Source organism: Monodon monoceros, unplaced genomic scaffold (genome assembly GCF_005190385.1).
Source record: "Monodon monoceros isolate NGI ecotype Baffin Bay Population unplaced genomic scaffold, NGI_Narwhal_1 Super_Scaffold_21, whole genome shotgun sequence".
NCBI classification, from domain to species: Eukaryota; Metazoa; Chordata; class Mammalia; order Artiodactyla; family Monodontidae; genus Monodon; species Monodon monoceros.
This window is the reverse complement of record NW_021703778.1, coordinates 16,438,281-16,454,730: the sequence shown is the minus strand read 5'-3', so window position 1 is coordinate 16,454,730 and position 16,450 is coordinate 16,438,281. Positions and strand designations below refer to the sequence as shown.

General features: G+C 36.5%; 1 long non-coding RNA gene across 2 annotated transcripts; it reads right to left on the bottom strand.

The window, feature by feature from the left end:
* Positions 1-226: 226 nt before the first annotated feature.
* LOC114903461 lies at positions 227-14,999 on the bottom strand. 2 transcript variants are annotated; one of them, XR_003795734.1, is made up of 5 exons: positions 14,542-14,999; positions 14,054-14,180; positions 13,156-13,339; positions 4,124-4,339; positions 227-3,635 (listed from the first exon to the last, which is right to left on the bottom strand). It is a non-coding gene; the product is annotated as an uncharacterized LOC114903461 (long non-coding RNA). The 2 variants fall into 2 exon arrangements; XR_003795733.1 differs by having other exon boundaries at positions 227-4,339.
* Between the last annotated feature and the right edge of the window lie 1,451 nt (positions 15,000-16,450).

Here is a 16,450-nt window from a genome sequence, read left to right as displayed (position 1 = left end):
TAGGGAGGTTTTCAGCTATTATCTCTTCAAATATTTTCTCAGGTCCTTTCTCTGTTCTTCTGGGACCCCTAGAATACAAATGTTGGTGTTTTAATGTTGTCCCAGAGGTCTCTAATACTGTCTTCATTTCTTTTCATTCTTTTTTCTTTATTCTGTTAGGTGGCAGTGATTTCCACCATTATGTCTTCCAGCTCACTTATCAGTTTTTCTGCCTCAGTTATTCTGCTATCAATTCCTTCTAGTGTATTTTTCATTTAAGTTATTGTATTGTTCATCTGTTTGTTCCTTAGTTCTGGTAGGTCTTTGTTAAACATTTCTTGTATCCTCTCGATCTGTGCCTCCATTCTTTTTCCGAGATCTTGGATCATCTTCAGTATCGTTACTCTGAATTCTTTTTCCAGTAGATTGGCTATCTCCAATTCACTTAATTGTTCTTCTGGGGTTTTGTTACTTCACCTGGGACATATTCCTCTGCCATGTCATTTTGTGTAACTTTGATTGAGGTTTCTGTTCTGCAGGCTCCAGAATTGTAGTTCTTCTTCCTTCTGCTGTCTGCCCTCTGGTGGATGAGGCTGTTTAAGAGGCTTATGCAGGCTTCCCAGTGGGAAGGACTGATTCCTGCCCACTGGTGGGTGGAACTGGGTCTTGTTCCTTGGTTGTTTGGCCTAAGGTGTCCCAGCACTGGAGCCTACAGGCTGTTGGGTGGATCTAGGTTTTTGGGAGAAAATGGTGGCCTCCAGGAGTGTTAACGCCAATGAGTACTCCCAAGAACTACTGCTGCCGGTGTCTTGTCCCTGCAGTGGGCCACAGCCATCCCCGGCTCTGCTGGACACCCTCCAATACTAGTAAGTGGATTTGGCCCAGTCTCTTACGAAGTCACTGCTTTTTTCCCTGGGTCATGGTGTGCAGGAGGCCTTGTGTGTGCCCTCCAAGAGTAGAGTTTTTGTTTCCCCAAGTCCTGTGGAATTCCTGTGATCAAACCTTACCGGTTCTCAAAGCCAGATTCTCTGGGGTCTCCTCCTCCTGTTGCCAGACCTCAAGGCTGGGAAGCCTGATGTGGGCCTCAGGACTTTCATTCTGGTGGGAGAACTTCTGTGGTATAATTATTTTCCACTTTATACGTTGCCCACCTGGCAAGTATGGGAGTTGATTTTATCACCCTCCTACTGTCTCATTGTGGTTTCTTCTTGCTTTGTGAAAGTAGGTTATCTTTTTTGTTCTAGCATTTTTTTGTAAGTCGCTACTTAGAAGCTAGTTGTGATTTTGGTGTTTTTTTGTAGGAAGGGGTGAGCTCGCGTCTTTCTATGCTGCCATTTTGACACTTTCTCCTGACCATTACTATTTCAAACTTTAAGATGTTTGGTGTAATCCCTGATACCATAAAGAAAATAGCTATAGAGTGGCCAAGATGGCAGAATAGAAGTACCCTAAGCTCACCCCCACTCAGGAGCACACCAAAATCCAACACTCCGCAGAAGGATCATTGTTGAAAAAGACTGAAACCTACCAGAAAGATACATAAAGACATAAAACGAGGCACATAGGAGGGGCTGATTAATGATATAATCAAATCCCATGTCGCCCAGGTGGTTGACCCACCAACTGGAGCATAATTGAATTAGAGAGATTTTCCCACAGGAGTGAGAGTTCTGAGTCCCACATCAGGCCCCCTAGCCTGGGGAAAAGGAGCCCCCAGAGCATTTGGATATGAAGGCCAGCAGGGCTTGAGTGCAGAAGCTACACAGGATTGGGGAAAACACACTTCACTCTTAAAAGAGTACACATAAAACCTCATGCGCACTGGGACCAAGAGCAAAAGCAGTAATTTGACAGGAGCCTGGGCCAGACATACCTGATGGTCTTAGAGGGTCTCCTGGGGAGTCGGGGTGCAGCTGTGGCCCACCCTGGGGACTTAGACACTGGTGGCAGGTATTATCAGTGAGCGTTCATCTGCATGAGCTCTCCTGGAAACAGTGCCACCCGACAGGCTTCCTAAAGACCTCATGAGCACACAGCCACCTGTAGACACACCTCTGGACATCGCCTTGCCCCCCAGAGGACCAAGACTCACCTCCATCCACCAGGGTGCAGGCATCAGTCCTTCAGAAGTCTCTAGATTAGCTTCACCCACCAGTGAGCAGAAACCAGAAGCAAGAAAACTATAGTCCAGCAGCCTTCAGACTGAGTCCACAGACGCATGCCAGTGACCACCCTGGGACCAGCTGGCCCCCTGCCCTTGGGTGAAGAGAGGAGAGTGCACTTCTGGGATGCATAGGTTGTCTCCTATAGAGGGCCATTTCTCCAAGGTCAAACATAACCAACCTACCACATACATAAAAATACAAGTAACTATTTAGACAAAATGAAGTGACAAAGGAATATGTTTCAGAGAAAGGAACAAGATAAAACTGCAGAACTAAGTGATGTAGAGATAGATAGGCAATCTACGCAAGGAACAATTTGGAGTAATGATCATAAAGATGATCAAAGAACTCGTGAGGAGACTGGATGCACAGAGTGAGAAATTAGAAGTTTTTAACAAATAATTAGAAAATATAACAACCAAACAGAATTAAAGAATACAATAACTGACATGAAAAATACACTACACGGTATCAATAATAGACTAAATGAGGCAGAGGACCAGATCAATGAGCTGGAAAACAAAGTAGTGGAAATCACTGCTGCTGAACAAAGAAAAAAGAATGAAGAGAAATGAGGACAGTTTCAGAGACCTCTGGGACAACATAAAGCACGCTAATATTTGCATGATCAGGGTCCCAAAAGGAGAAGAGAAAGGCTTGAGAAAATATTTGAAGAAATAATAGCTGAAAAGTTCTCTAACCTGAGGGAAGGAAACTGTCACCCAAGTCCAGGAATTGTGGAGAGTTCCATACAGGATTAACCCACAGAGGAACACCGCAGACACAGTGTAATCAGTCAATCAAAATGACTAAAAGAATATTAAGAGTAACAAATAACATACAAGGGAACTCCCATAAGGCTATCAGCTGATTTTTCAGCAGAAACCTTGCAGGCCAGAAGGGAGTGGCAATGATAAAGTAATGAAAGAGAAAAACCTATAACCAAGAACACTCAGTAAGGTTCTTGTTCAGATTTGACGGAGAAATTAAAGCTTTACAGAGAAGCAAAAGCTAAAAGAGTTCACCACCAAACAAGCTTTACAAAAAATGCTAAAGGAACTTCTCTAGGCAGAAAAGAAAAGGCCACAGCTAGAAACAAGAAAACTATGAAATAGAAAAGCTTGCTACTAAGGCAAACATACAGTAGAGGTAGTAAATCATCCACACACAAAGCTAGGGGTTAAAAGACAAAAGTAGTACAATTTGTATGCAAAATAAGCAGTTAAGGCATACACACCCCCAAAGATAGACTTACAATATCAAAAACAGTAATTTTGAGGGTAGACGAGTACAAATGCAGAATATCTAAAATGTATTTGAAATTAAGAGGTCAGCAACTTAAGCATGTATCTTTAACTGGTAATCAATCATATTTGGGTTCTGGAGGATGCATATTTGAAACTTGGAAATACTCACCTGACCCATATACCTACCAGGTGATGCTGCCAGCTTTGAATGGGACTCAGGAAAGAGCTCTGGTGCAGGTGCAGTCTAGGGTTAAGCAGACAAGATGCTTGAATCCTATGAACTGATAGGCTCTATTATATGAAGTGGTTGGAAAGATGAATATGGAGTTTATGGCAAGCTCAACTAGCAGAATAAAAATATATATCCTTAGGGCAAAGCTGACATAAAAATCTGGACCTTGATAGAGAACTACTGTCTGTGGGACATCAAGTTTCTATGAAACTATAACTTAATCAAAATCTGGTTTTTGTCAGATGATTCATATTAAAATGACAGGTGGGTCCAATAGCAATCTATTCTAGGGTAGCTGCTGTGCATCCAAGATAGGGCATGAGTAAGGCCAGAGGGCTCAAGTTAAGCTGAATGAGCTGATGACTCAGACCTCCATGTCATCCACCATCAGCACCTCCTCAGATCACATCCATAGATATATCAGTCAGAAGGTGGGAGAGTCCCTTATGTCTAGCTGATGGAAGAGGAAAAAAGCCAAACAAGATTCATGGAAGGATCACCTTGTATATAGATGCAAGTTAAAAATGGATTGTTGCTATATTAACTCCATACTCAGGTGGTGCTGAAAGACAGGTAATCCTCCAAGGAGAAATCCTCCCAAAGGTCAGAGCTCAGGTTGTATGTGCTCGTCCACTTAGCATGTAAAGGGAAGTAGCCTGAGGTAAGAATACTTGCTCATTGGTAGTAGTGAATGACTTCTCTGGTTGGTCAGAAGCCTAGAAAGAGAAAAAATAGAGTGGGGAAAAAGGAGTTTAAAAAGAATCAGATAGATAAACTCACAGGTCCCACAGTGTGTAGTATCACATTTAATGCTCATCAAAGAACGTCCACTATGAAAGAGGCTCTTTAAAAAATACAGACTGAGTGAATCTGCCAGTTGAATTTACCTAGACTCAGTCATCAGGCACTCTAGTGCTTCTGAATACCATGAATAATTATTAATTTGAGAAGAATCAGAAATCAAAATGAAATAATGAACCATACTACTACTAGAGAAATGCATCTTCTTTAAGTAGGCAGAAATTTCTAATATTGGAAACAAAGATAAATTAAAAAATTATAAATTGGTCTTCACTAAAATTAAGAACTTCTGTTGACTGAAATACTAATAGAGTGAAAAATCAAGCAAGATACTGGGAAATAAAATTTGGAATACATACATGTGATAAAAGATTTGTATTCAGAATACGTTAAGAATTCCTACAATCAATAAGTAAAAAACAGAATAACCCACTTTGAAAAATTGGCAAAAGACCTGAACAGCCATGTCACTAAAGAGATCCAGATGATGACTAAACATAGAAAATGATGCTCAATGTAATTATGCAACAGGGATATGTATATTAACACCATGATTGCAATTACATGCTACTTCAAACACACCAGAATGGCTGAAATAGAAAAAACATGGTAATATCGACTACTCCCAAGAATGTCCAGCAAATGCAACTTTCATCTGTGGCTTGTGGGGATGTAAAAAAATGTTTGGCATTATCTAGTAAATTTAATCATATGCATAACTTACAGCCCTTCAATTACACTTCTAGGTGTTTACCCTAGATAAACGAGTACATAAGCCTACCAGATGTCATGTACAAATTGTTCCATAGCATCTCTATTTCTGATAGTCAACAACTTGAAGCAAACCAAGTGTTCATTATATGTTTATACAATGCAATACAAAACAGTGATTAAAGGAAAAAAGAATGAACCACTGATATATGCAACAACTTGGATAAATCTCACAAATTAATGTTGACTGAGAGAATACAGACATGAGTACATACTGTATGATTCTATTCATGTGACGTTCAAGATAGACAAAATAATCAGTGGTGATTGAAATCAGAATGGTGATTAGTTTTGGGTGAGAGTGGGTGATGACTGGGAAGAGCAAAAGGAAAATTTCTGTGGTGATGGAAATGTTCTATATCTTGACTTTGATTTTGGTGGTAGATATATGGTTATATACAAATGTGAGAATTCATTGAACTGTATACTTTGGATTATGCACTTTACCTACTTTACTATGTTATACCTCAATGAAAACAAAAATATTAATTAGTACAATCTGCCATATTACAGAATTGAGGAATAATATCATTTGATAACCTTAATAGATGCAGGTAAGTATTAAGTAAAATTCAAAACATAGTCATGTTAAAAAAAAAAACAACTCAGAAACTAATAATAGAAGAGGAGGGGGTCTTTATCTGATAAAGGGAATCTGCAAAAAAGAATAACTCAGAAAACATTATACTTAATGACAAAATATTGAAAGCATTTCCTCTGAGATCAATGACAAAAATGTCTCCTGTGAAGCAGGTTTCAAGACAGAATTTGAATTGTGCTAGATTATTGGGAGAAAATGCTTGTGAAAGATAAGGGAGAGATGGAGCAGATGTTGGCCAGGAGAGCCTTGAAATTGTGATGGAGGTCTAACACGAGAATGAAGGAAGGAAGATTGGATAAAAGAGTGTCAGACTACGGTGTATCTTCTAGAAAGAGTCATTCAGGCCAATGAGGAAACCAGATTAAAAACTGTTAGCAGAGTCATGTGTAAGGCAGAAATAAACTGACTCTAGAAAATATAAGTAAAATTATAATAGATAGAAAATACAGTATAATATATAAGAAATAATAGAGAAATAAGCCCTAATGTAATAGCTGTTACAAAAATGGAAATTGGAGTTAAAAAGGTGCATCAAAATAGGTCATTTATAAGGGACACATTTAAACTGACAGGCAGAGTTTGGCACACACACAAGAAAAGATGGAATGTAAGAATATTGAGAAGATCTAGTAATTAAATCCAACACTCTAATCAGCTAGTGGAGAAAGTTCTAAACAAAACAAAAAGACGACCTACAGACTGGGAGAAAATATTTGCAAACAATGTGACCAACAAGGGCTTAATTTCCAAGATATACAAAGAGGTCATACATCTCAATACTAATAAAACAAGCAACCCAATCAGAAAATGGGCAGAAGTCCTAAATAGACATTTCTCCAAAGAAGACATACAGATGGGCAACAGGCACATGAAAAGATGCTCAGCATCACTAATTATTAGAGAAATGCAAATCAAAACTACATGAGGTATCACATCACGCCAGTCAGAATGGCTGTCATCAAAAAGTCTACAAATAATAAATGCTGGAGTGGTTGTGGAGAAAACGGACCCCTCCTACACTGTTGGTGGGAATATAAGTTGGTGCAGCCACTATGGAAAACAGTATGGAGGTTCCTTGAAAATCTAAAAATAGAGTTAACATATGATCCAGCAATCCCACTCCTGGGCATGTATCTGGAAAAGAGGAAAACTCTAATTTGAAAAGATGTGTGTTTGTGTGTGTGTGTTTGTATAACTGAATCACTTTGTTGTACACTTGAAACTAACACAATATCATAAATCAACTATACTTCAATAAAAATTAAAATCTCAGTAGATAGTTTTAAGAAGCATTCAGAGAGTGACATCATCAAGATGGCAGAATAAGAGAACATCCACTGGTAACACCACACAGCAACAATAATTTGGCAGCTATCCTATCCCTGGACAATAGTGCCTTTGTGGGATCCAGGTAGAGATCCACACATATGCTGTGGGTAGCAGGCCCTCCAACCTTGGTCTGGCTATGGACCCTTTTATCAGCCTGTTATCTGGCTCCAGCCACTTTCACCTGAGGTCCAGGAGTGATCCTGCCAGCCCAGAGACCTGCTGGGAGTCATGCCTGCCTATACCTGCAGCAGCAGCCATATGATCTGGCTCCAAGCACACTTAACTGCAATACCAGAGCAAATTCCATCATCTAGGAACCCAACAAGAGAAGGTCTTTACCTGCTAAAACCACACTGTAAAGACTGAAAGTGGTGTTTGTGCCTTAAAATGCATAGACACCAATGCAAGATTATAAGGATCATGAAAATCAGGCAAACATAACACCACCAAAGGAAACTGATGCAGCTCCAGTAACTGACCCCAACAAAATGGAGATCTACTAATTGCCTGACAAAGAATTCAAACTAATCACCTTAAAGGAGCTCAATGATATGCAAAAAAACACACTATAGACAACTAAATGAGATCAGGGAAATGCATGAACAAAATGAGAAGTTTAATAAACTAACAGAAACCATAAACAAAGAACAGATGAAAAATCCTGAGGCTGAAGAATACAACGACAGAACTTAAGAATTCTAGAGAGCTTCAAAAGCTTAATTGACCATGCAAAAAGAAATAACAAGCAAACTTGAAGACAGACCATTTGAAATTAGAGTGAGGAAAGCACATGAAAAAGAAGAAAGCAAATGGGACTTATGGGACATAATTAAACAAGTGAATATACACATTATGGGAATTCCAGAAGGACAAGAGAGAGAGAAAGGAGCAGAGGGTTCATTCAAAGAAATAAAGCTGAAAACTTCCCAAATCTTAGAAGGCATAATGACACCCAGATTCGTGAAGCTTAAAGGACCCCAAGCAAGCTCAACCCAAAGAAGACTACCATGAGACACATTATAATTAAATTGTCAATAGTCAAATACAAAGGAAGAATTTTGAAAGAAGCAAGAGAAAAATGACTTGCCACATAAAGCCTCCCCTCCCCTCATAAGGCTTTCAGCAGTTTTCTTAGCAGAAACCTTGCAGGACACAAGAGTGTGATAATATATTCAAAGAGATGAAAGAAAACAAAAACCCTGCCAACCAAGAACACTATACATGAAAAAATTGTCCTTCAGAAATGAGGACAGATGAAGACATTCCCAGACAAATAAAAGGTGAAGGAGTTTATCACCATTAGATCTGCCTTATAAGAAATGCTAAGGGGAAATTTTCAGGCTGAAAGGAAAGGACACTAAGTTACAACAGGAAAATATATAAAGTATAAAACTCACTGGTAAAGATAACTATATAGTCAAATTCAGAATAATACTGTAATGGTGGTATATATAAATTATATATATAAATATATATACATTATAAATATATTTATATATACAAATTATATATAATTTTACCTCAGGTATAAATGTTAAAAGACAAAAGTATTACATTTAACTATAGCTGCAATAATTTGTTAATGGATACACAGTATCAAGAGAGTTAAGTGTGATGTCAATAGCATAAAAGAGGTAGGGGGAGAAGTAAAAGTGTAGCATTTTTGTATGCAATTGAAGTTGTCATTATTAGTTTAAAATAGACTGTTATAACTTTAAGATGTTTGTGAGCCTCATGGTAACTACAAAGAAAAAAACCTCAGCAGATACACAACAGATAGAGAAATCAAAGCATATCACTTCAAAAAATCAATAAATCATAAAGGAAGACAGCAAGAGAGGAAGAAAAAAAGGAACTAGAAAACAGTTAACAAAATGGCTATAACTCCTTACCTATCAATAGTTACTTTAAATTCAAATGGATTAAATTCTCCAGTCAAAAGACACAGAGTGCCTGACTGGATTTTTAAAAGCAGGATCCAGCAGTATGCTGAGTACTTAAAGCTCAGTTTAGCTTTAAGGACACAAATTGGCTGAAAGTGAATATATGGAAAAAGATATTCTATGTGAATAGTAACCAAAGACAGTAGAGGTCCTATACTTTTATCAGGCACACTAAACTTTCAGTCACAGTCTGTCACAAGAGACAAAGAAGATCACCATTATGAAGGAGTCCATTTGTCAAGAGTATATAAAAATTATATATACCAAACATTGGAGCACTTAAATATATAAAGCAAATATTCTGACAGATCTGAAGCGAGATAGAGACAGCAGTATAATAATAGTAGTAAGGGATTTCAATACTTTACTTCAACAATGGATAGATCATCCAGATGGAAAATCAACAAGGAAACAGCAGACTTGAATAACACTACAGACAAGTGGATCTAAAAGACATACAGACCAATCTATCCAACAGTTACAGAACACACATTCTTCTAAGAGTACACAGAACATTTTCCAGCATAGATCATATGCTAGACTGCAAAACAAGTGTTAACAATTTAAGAAGATTGAAATCATATCAGGTATCTTTTCTGATAACAGTGGTATGAACCTAGATACCAAAAATAAAAGAAAAATTGCAGAAGTCACAAATGTGTGGAAATTAAACAACAAGATCCTGAACAACTAACGGGTCAAAGAAGAAATCAAAGGGCTATCAAAAAAATAACTTGAGACAAATCGGAAACATGGCATACCAAAACTCATGCGATGCATCAAAAGCAAAAACTAAGGAAAGTTTATAGCAGTAAATGCCTACAGTAAGAAAAAAGTACCTTAAATATCTTAAATAAACAACCTAATTGTACATGTCAAAGAACAAAGTAAGCCCAAAGTTAGCAGAAAGGAGATTCAAAAGATCAGGGCAACAAGAAATGAAACAGAACAAGAATACAAATGAGAATAGAAAAAAAAAATCAATGAAACTAAGAGTTGGTTTTTGAAAAGATAAGCAAAGTTGACAAACCTTTAGGTGGACTAACCAAGAAAGAGAGAAGACTCAACATAAGTAATTAAAATTAGAAATAAGATGAGACATTACAACTGATACCATAGAAATAAAAAGGAATCATAGGAGACTACTGTCAGTAATCATATGTTAACAAATTGGAACCTGAAGAAATGGGTAAATTCCTAGAAACACAAACTACTAAGACTAAGAATCTGACCAGACCAATAATAAATAAGGGTATAGAAACAGTAATGAAAAGAAAAACAAAGCTGTAGGCATCACACTTCCTGATTTCAAACTATATTGCAAAGCTATAGTAATCAAAACAGTATCTTACTGGCATTAAAAACTGACTCATAGACCAATGGAAACAAAAGAGAGTTCAGAGATAAACCCACACACATATGTCAATTAATCTTTCACAAAGATGTCAAGAACACACAATGGGGAAAATGATAGTCTCCTTAATAAATGGTGTAGGAAAATATGGATAGCTGTCTGCAAAGGAATGAAATTGGACCCTTGTCTTACACCATAAAAAATAATTAACTCAAAATGTACTAAAGACTTGTTACATGTAAGACCTGAAACCATAAAATTCCTAAGTGAAAACATTGAGAAAATTCTTCTTGACACTGGGCTTGGCAATGCTTTTTTGGATGTAACACAGAAACCAAAGTAAACAAAAGCAAAAATGAACAAGTGGGAATACTTCAAAGTAAAAAGTTTCTGCAACAGCAGAGGAAACATTATGGAAAACAACAGAATGAAAAGGCAGTATATGGAATGGGAGAAAATATTTACAAGCCATACATCTAATAAAGGGTTAATATCCAAAATATATAAGAAACACACACACCTCAATAGCAAGATGTAAAAATGGGCAAAGGATCTTATTTAGACATCATCCAAAGGAGACATACAGATGTCCAACAGGTATTTGATTAGATGCTCAACATCACTAATCATCAGTGAAATGTAAATCAAAACAACAATGAGGTGTAACTGTCAGGATGGCTATTACCAAAAAGACAAGCACTTTTTGTGTGGACAGGGATGTGGAGAAAAGGGAAACCTTATACACTTTTGATGGGAATGTAAATTGATATAGCCTTTATGGAAATCAGTGTAGGGGCTCCTCAGAAAAGTTAAAAATAGAACTACCATATGATCTAGAATCCCATTTTTGAGTATATATATATGTAAAGGAATTGGAATCAGGATCTCGAAGAGTTACCTGAACTGGTCCAACGTTCACAGCAGCATTGTCCCCTACAGCCAAAATATAGAAAGAATCTAAGTGTCTGTTGACAGATGAATGGATAAAGAAAATGTGTGTGTGTGTGTGTGTGTGTGTGTGTATGTGTATGGATATAACTTGAACTCATACTATCTGAGAGTAGAATGGTTATTGCCTGGGGCTGGAAGGTGGGGGAAATGGAGAGATGTTGACCAAAGGGTAAAAACTTTCAGTTATAAGATGAATAAAATCTGGGAATCTAATGTACAGCATGTTGACTATAGTTAATAAGACTGTATTATATACTTGAAATTTGCTGAGACTAGATCTTGTGTTCATATAACACACATACAAAGTGGTTAGTATGTGAGGTTATGGATATGTTAATAGCTTGTTTGTGGTAATAATTTCACAATGCATACATATATCAAATCATCACATTGTATACCTTATACATATATTGTACAATTTTTGTCACTTATACCTCAATAATGCTGGAAATAAATTAAAAGACATTCTTGACTTAAAATGTCCATCTAGCAGAGGCCTAAAGCAAAAGCATACTCAGTGGAAAAAATTTAGACTGATTTGCTTTAATACTGGCAACAAACCAAAGATGATCTCTCTGCTCACTAGTGTTCCATAAAGTGTAGAGCCTGTCAGACAATATGAGAGAAAATGTTTGCAAGAGAAATGACATACTCACTTCTATATAGGCAAACTATTAGAACCAGTAAGAAAGTTCAAAAAGATTGCCAGATAAAAACTCTTCTAGTAAAATTCAATACATTTTAATACCAGCAATAACTCACTGGAAAAATATAAGATAGCAACAAAAATTAAGCATTAAGACTTTAACCTAACAAGGGTTAGGTTATGTATGTCTAACAAGGAATACATAAGACTTTAATAGAGAAATTGTTAAAGTTGCTTTTAAAATACTAAAAGAAGAAAAAAATGGATGGAAATTACCTCATATTCAAGGTGCAATGACTAAAATGGTAAAGCTGCCACTTCTCTCCGGATTAACCTAAGAATTTAATGCAATTCCCATACAGATTTTATGTAGAAGAATAAAGGTCTATGAATAGCTAGAGCAATTTTTAAAAATGGAGCTATGTAGGTGTCTTATCCTACCAGATAAATGGTACAATCAATACAAATCGATTTAAAAAATAGTGTGATAGTAGTGTAAGAACAAATAGACTATTGTGAGAAGCAAATCAGAGACCTGAAGAACATCCCATCTCTGTGGGAACTTAGCATACAATAGATGTGGCCTCATAAATCATTCAGGAAAAGAATGGTTCTTTTGGTAGATGGAACTGGAAAAAAGTGACTCATAATATGGAGAAAAATAATATTGGATCCCTGTAGTATATCACATACCAAAATGATTTCTCATGGATTAAAGATCTAAACATGAAAGACAAAAGTATAAAATTAATAGAAATCAATGTAAAAGATATCTTTGTAATAACTTTCCTAAGGCCCCTAAACCCAAATCACAATAAAACAATTAATGTATTTCACCGTATTAAAAATAAAGATTTCTGATTAACTAGACAATAGAGACCTAGTTAATGGCATAGGTGGCAGAAAATATTGGCAACATTTAAAACCAATAAGCAATAAATATCTAGACTATGTAAGGAACCCCTGCACATCAACACAAATAGATAATAAATCAAACCCTTCCTTAGAACAGAATACCTAAATTGCTAAAAATGTATATGGATAAAAATATATACAAAAGGAAACGGTTGCTTAAAGATGATCATCATGATTAGAAAAATACAATTTGGAATAATGAAATACCACTTTATGCTCACCTGATTAGGACAAATTAGAAAGCCTGGTAACATCAAGTGTTAGTGAGTGGTTGACTGACAGGAACCTTCAGGCACTGCCACTGAAAGTGCAAACTAGTACTGCTGCTTTGGAACAGCTGAGTAGAACTTCAGGAAAACAAATTATACCCTGGCCCCTGCAATCTCACTCTTGCGGGTGTTCACCCTGCAAACATGAAAAAGGCATGTGGTTACAAATTGGATCCCATCACCAGGGAACTGGATGACTAGAGCATTAGAGTGTGATGCATCAGTGAGAAGCAGTGGCTCAGATATACTTGCAGCTACAGAATAGTGCTTAAAACGTATGGCTGTTGAAAAGAAAAAAGTTAAGAGATCTACAGTAGCACACTATGCAAATTTAAAATACTTGCATAAAACATATTTTTCAAACATCAAATTTATCTAAGGACACATTAAATACATTAGAGCAAATGCCTGTAGCTGAGTAGTAGAGTGGGAAAAGGATAGGGATGAATGTGATGATGTAAAAATAAGAGAGGGACCTTGAATAAACTAGTGATGATAATATGCCACAGTATTAGTAGTATGACTAACTCAACTCTATCTCCCTTCAGTTTAAAAAAAAAAAAAGCAAAGTTAGAAGTGTTACACATTCACAATCCATTTAAGGAAAAGTCACTCAGTATTGAATTGTATCTTTCTATTTGAATACAGAAAAATAATTACCATTCAAGCTTACTGTTTTACATAAAATTTTAATATTAAAATCAACAAAATGTAGGTAGAAAATTCAGTGATATCTCAGAGTTTACATTAGTTTATTGATGCTATTATTTAAAAATTTTTAAATATACTTTTCAAGAAAATAATTGCTAAAGTTAAGTGACCCAGATATGAAATTTTGTTATACTCTTACCTTTATGTGACTTTGCTCTCTGTATCCTCTGGAAAACAAATTTATAAACTCTTCTAAAAGCTTTAAAGTCTTTGCTCCTCTAGAATATTTTCAAAGCTTATTCTTGTTAGATTTTCTTCATTTTTCTCTAAATAAATTAAATAGCAAATTACCTTGAAAAATTATAATTAGAAAACAATGTAAACCTTTTTTATTGGGTAAAATATTCATAACATAAAATCTGTCATTTTACCTATTTTTAAGTGTACAGTTCAGTGGCATTGAGTACATTCACAGTGATGTGCAACCATCACTATCGTTCATCTCCAGAACTTTTTTTTAATCTTTCCAATCAGAAACTTTGTCCATTAAATAATAACTCCCCATTCACCTTTTCCCTAGCCCCTGGCAACCATTCTAACTTTTGTCTCTATGAATTTGAGTACTCTATCTCATGTATGTGGAATCATGCAGTATTTGCCCATTTGAGACTGGCTTATTTCACTTACATAAGTCTTCAAGGTTCATCCATGTTGCATCATGTGTCAGAATTTCCTTCTTTTTACACGCTGAATAATATGACATTGTATGTACATGTATCATTTTCTTTATGCATTCATCCATTGTTGGAGACTTGGACTGCTTCTATCTTTCGGCTATTGTGGAATAATGCTGCTATAAACAGGAGTATACAAATATCTGTTTCAGTCTCTGCCTTCAGTTCTTTTGGGTATATGTTTCATTATTTTCAGGAACTGCCATACATTTTCTACCGTAAACGTACCGTTTTACCTACTTGCTATTTTCTGTGATTAAAAAAAATTAGCCATTCTAATGAATGTGAGGTGATATCTCATTGTGGTTTTGTTTTGCATTTTCTTAATAATTAGTGATGTTGAACGTCTTTTCACATACTTGTTGGCCATTTATTTCCTTTAGAGAAATGTCTATTCAAGTCATTTGCCCATTTTTTTTTTATAAATTTATTTTTTATTTATTTATTTTTGGCTGCATTGGGTCTTTGTTGCTGCACACGGGTTTTCTCTAGTTGTGGTGAGTGGGGCCTTCTCTTTGTTGCAGTGCACGGGCTTCTCATTGTGGTGGCTTCTCTTGTTGCAGAGCATGGGCTCTAGGTGCATGGGCTTTCAGTAGTTGCAGCACGTGGGCTCAGTAGTTGTGGCTCACGGGCTCTAGGGTATATGGGCTTCAGTAGTTGTAGTGCATGGGCTCAGTAGTTGTGGCTCACAGGCTCTAGGGCACACGGGCTCCAGGGCACATGGGCTTCAGTAGTTGTAGCACACGGGCTTAGTTGCTCCGTGGCATGTGGGATCTTCCCGGACCAGGGATCGAACCCGTGTCCCCTGCATTGGCAGGCAGATTCTTAACCACTGTGCCACCAGGGAAGTCCCCATTTGCCCATTTATAAATCAGGGTTTTGTTTTTGTTATTGAGTTGTAGGAGATATTTATATATTCTGGATCTTAATGCCATATCAGATATATGATTTGCAAATATTTTCTCCCATCCTGTGGATTGCCTTTTCACTCTGTTGATAGTATCCTTTGATGTAGAAAAGGTTTAAATTTTGTTGAAGTCCAGTTTATCTATTTTTTCCTTTGTTGTCTGTGCTTTTCGCATCAGATTCAAGAAATTGTCAAATCTAATGTCATGAAGCTTTCCCCATTTTAAGTTTTGTAGTTTTAGCACTCATGTTTACATCTTTATCTACTTAGAATTTTTAAATATGTGTAAGGTAAGGATCCAACTTTTTCTTTGCATGTGGATATCCAGTTTTCCCAGCACCACTTGTTGAAGAGACTGTTTTCCCCACTGAATGGTCCTAACACCCCTGTCAAAATTTATTCGACCATATATGCAAGGGTTTATCTGTGGGCTCTCTATTGTATTTGATTAGTCTATATGCCTGTCTGCATGCCAGTACCGCACTGTTTTGTTTATGTAGTTTTGTGGAAAATTTTGGTATCAGAAACTGTAAAACCTCCAAATTTTTTCTCCTTTTTCAAGATTGTCTTGGCTATTTGGGTTCCCTTGTGGGTTCATATAAATTTTAGTATGGATTTTTCTATTTCTGCAAAAATTTAACTCAAATTTTGATAAGGATTGCATTGAATCTGTAGACCATTTGGGATAATACTGACATCCTAACAGTATTATCTTCCAGTCCATGAACATGGGAAGTCTTTTCATTTATTTGTGTCTTTAATTTCTTTCTGCAATGTTTTGTAGTTTCAGTGTACAAATCTTTTGCCTTCTTGGCTAAGTTTATTGCTAAGTATTTTATTCTTTTTGATACTATCATTAACAAAATTATTTTCTTCTTTTTCAGATTGGCCATTGTTAGTGTAGAAACACAACTGATTTTTGTGTGTTGATTTTGCATCCTTCAACTCTGCTAAA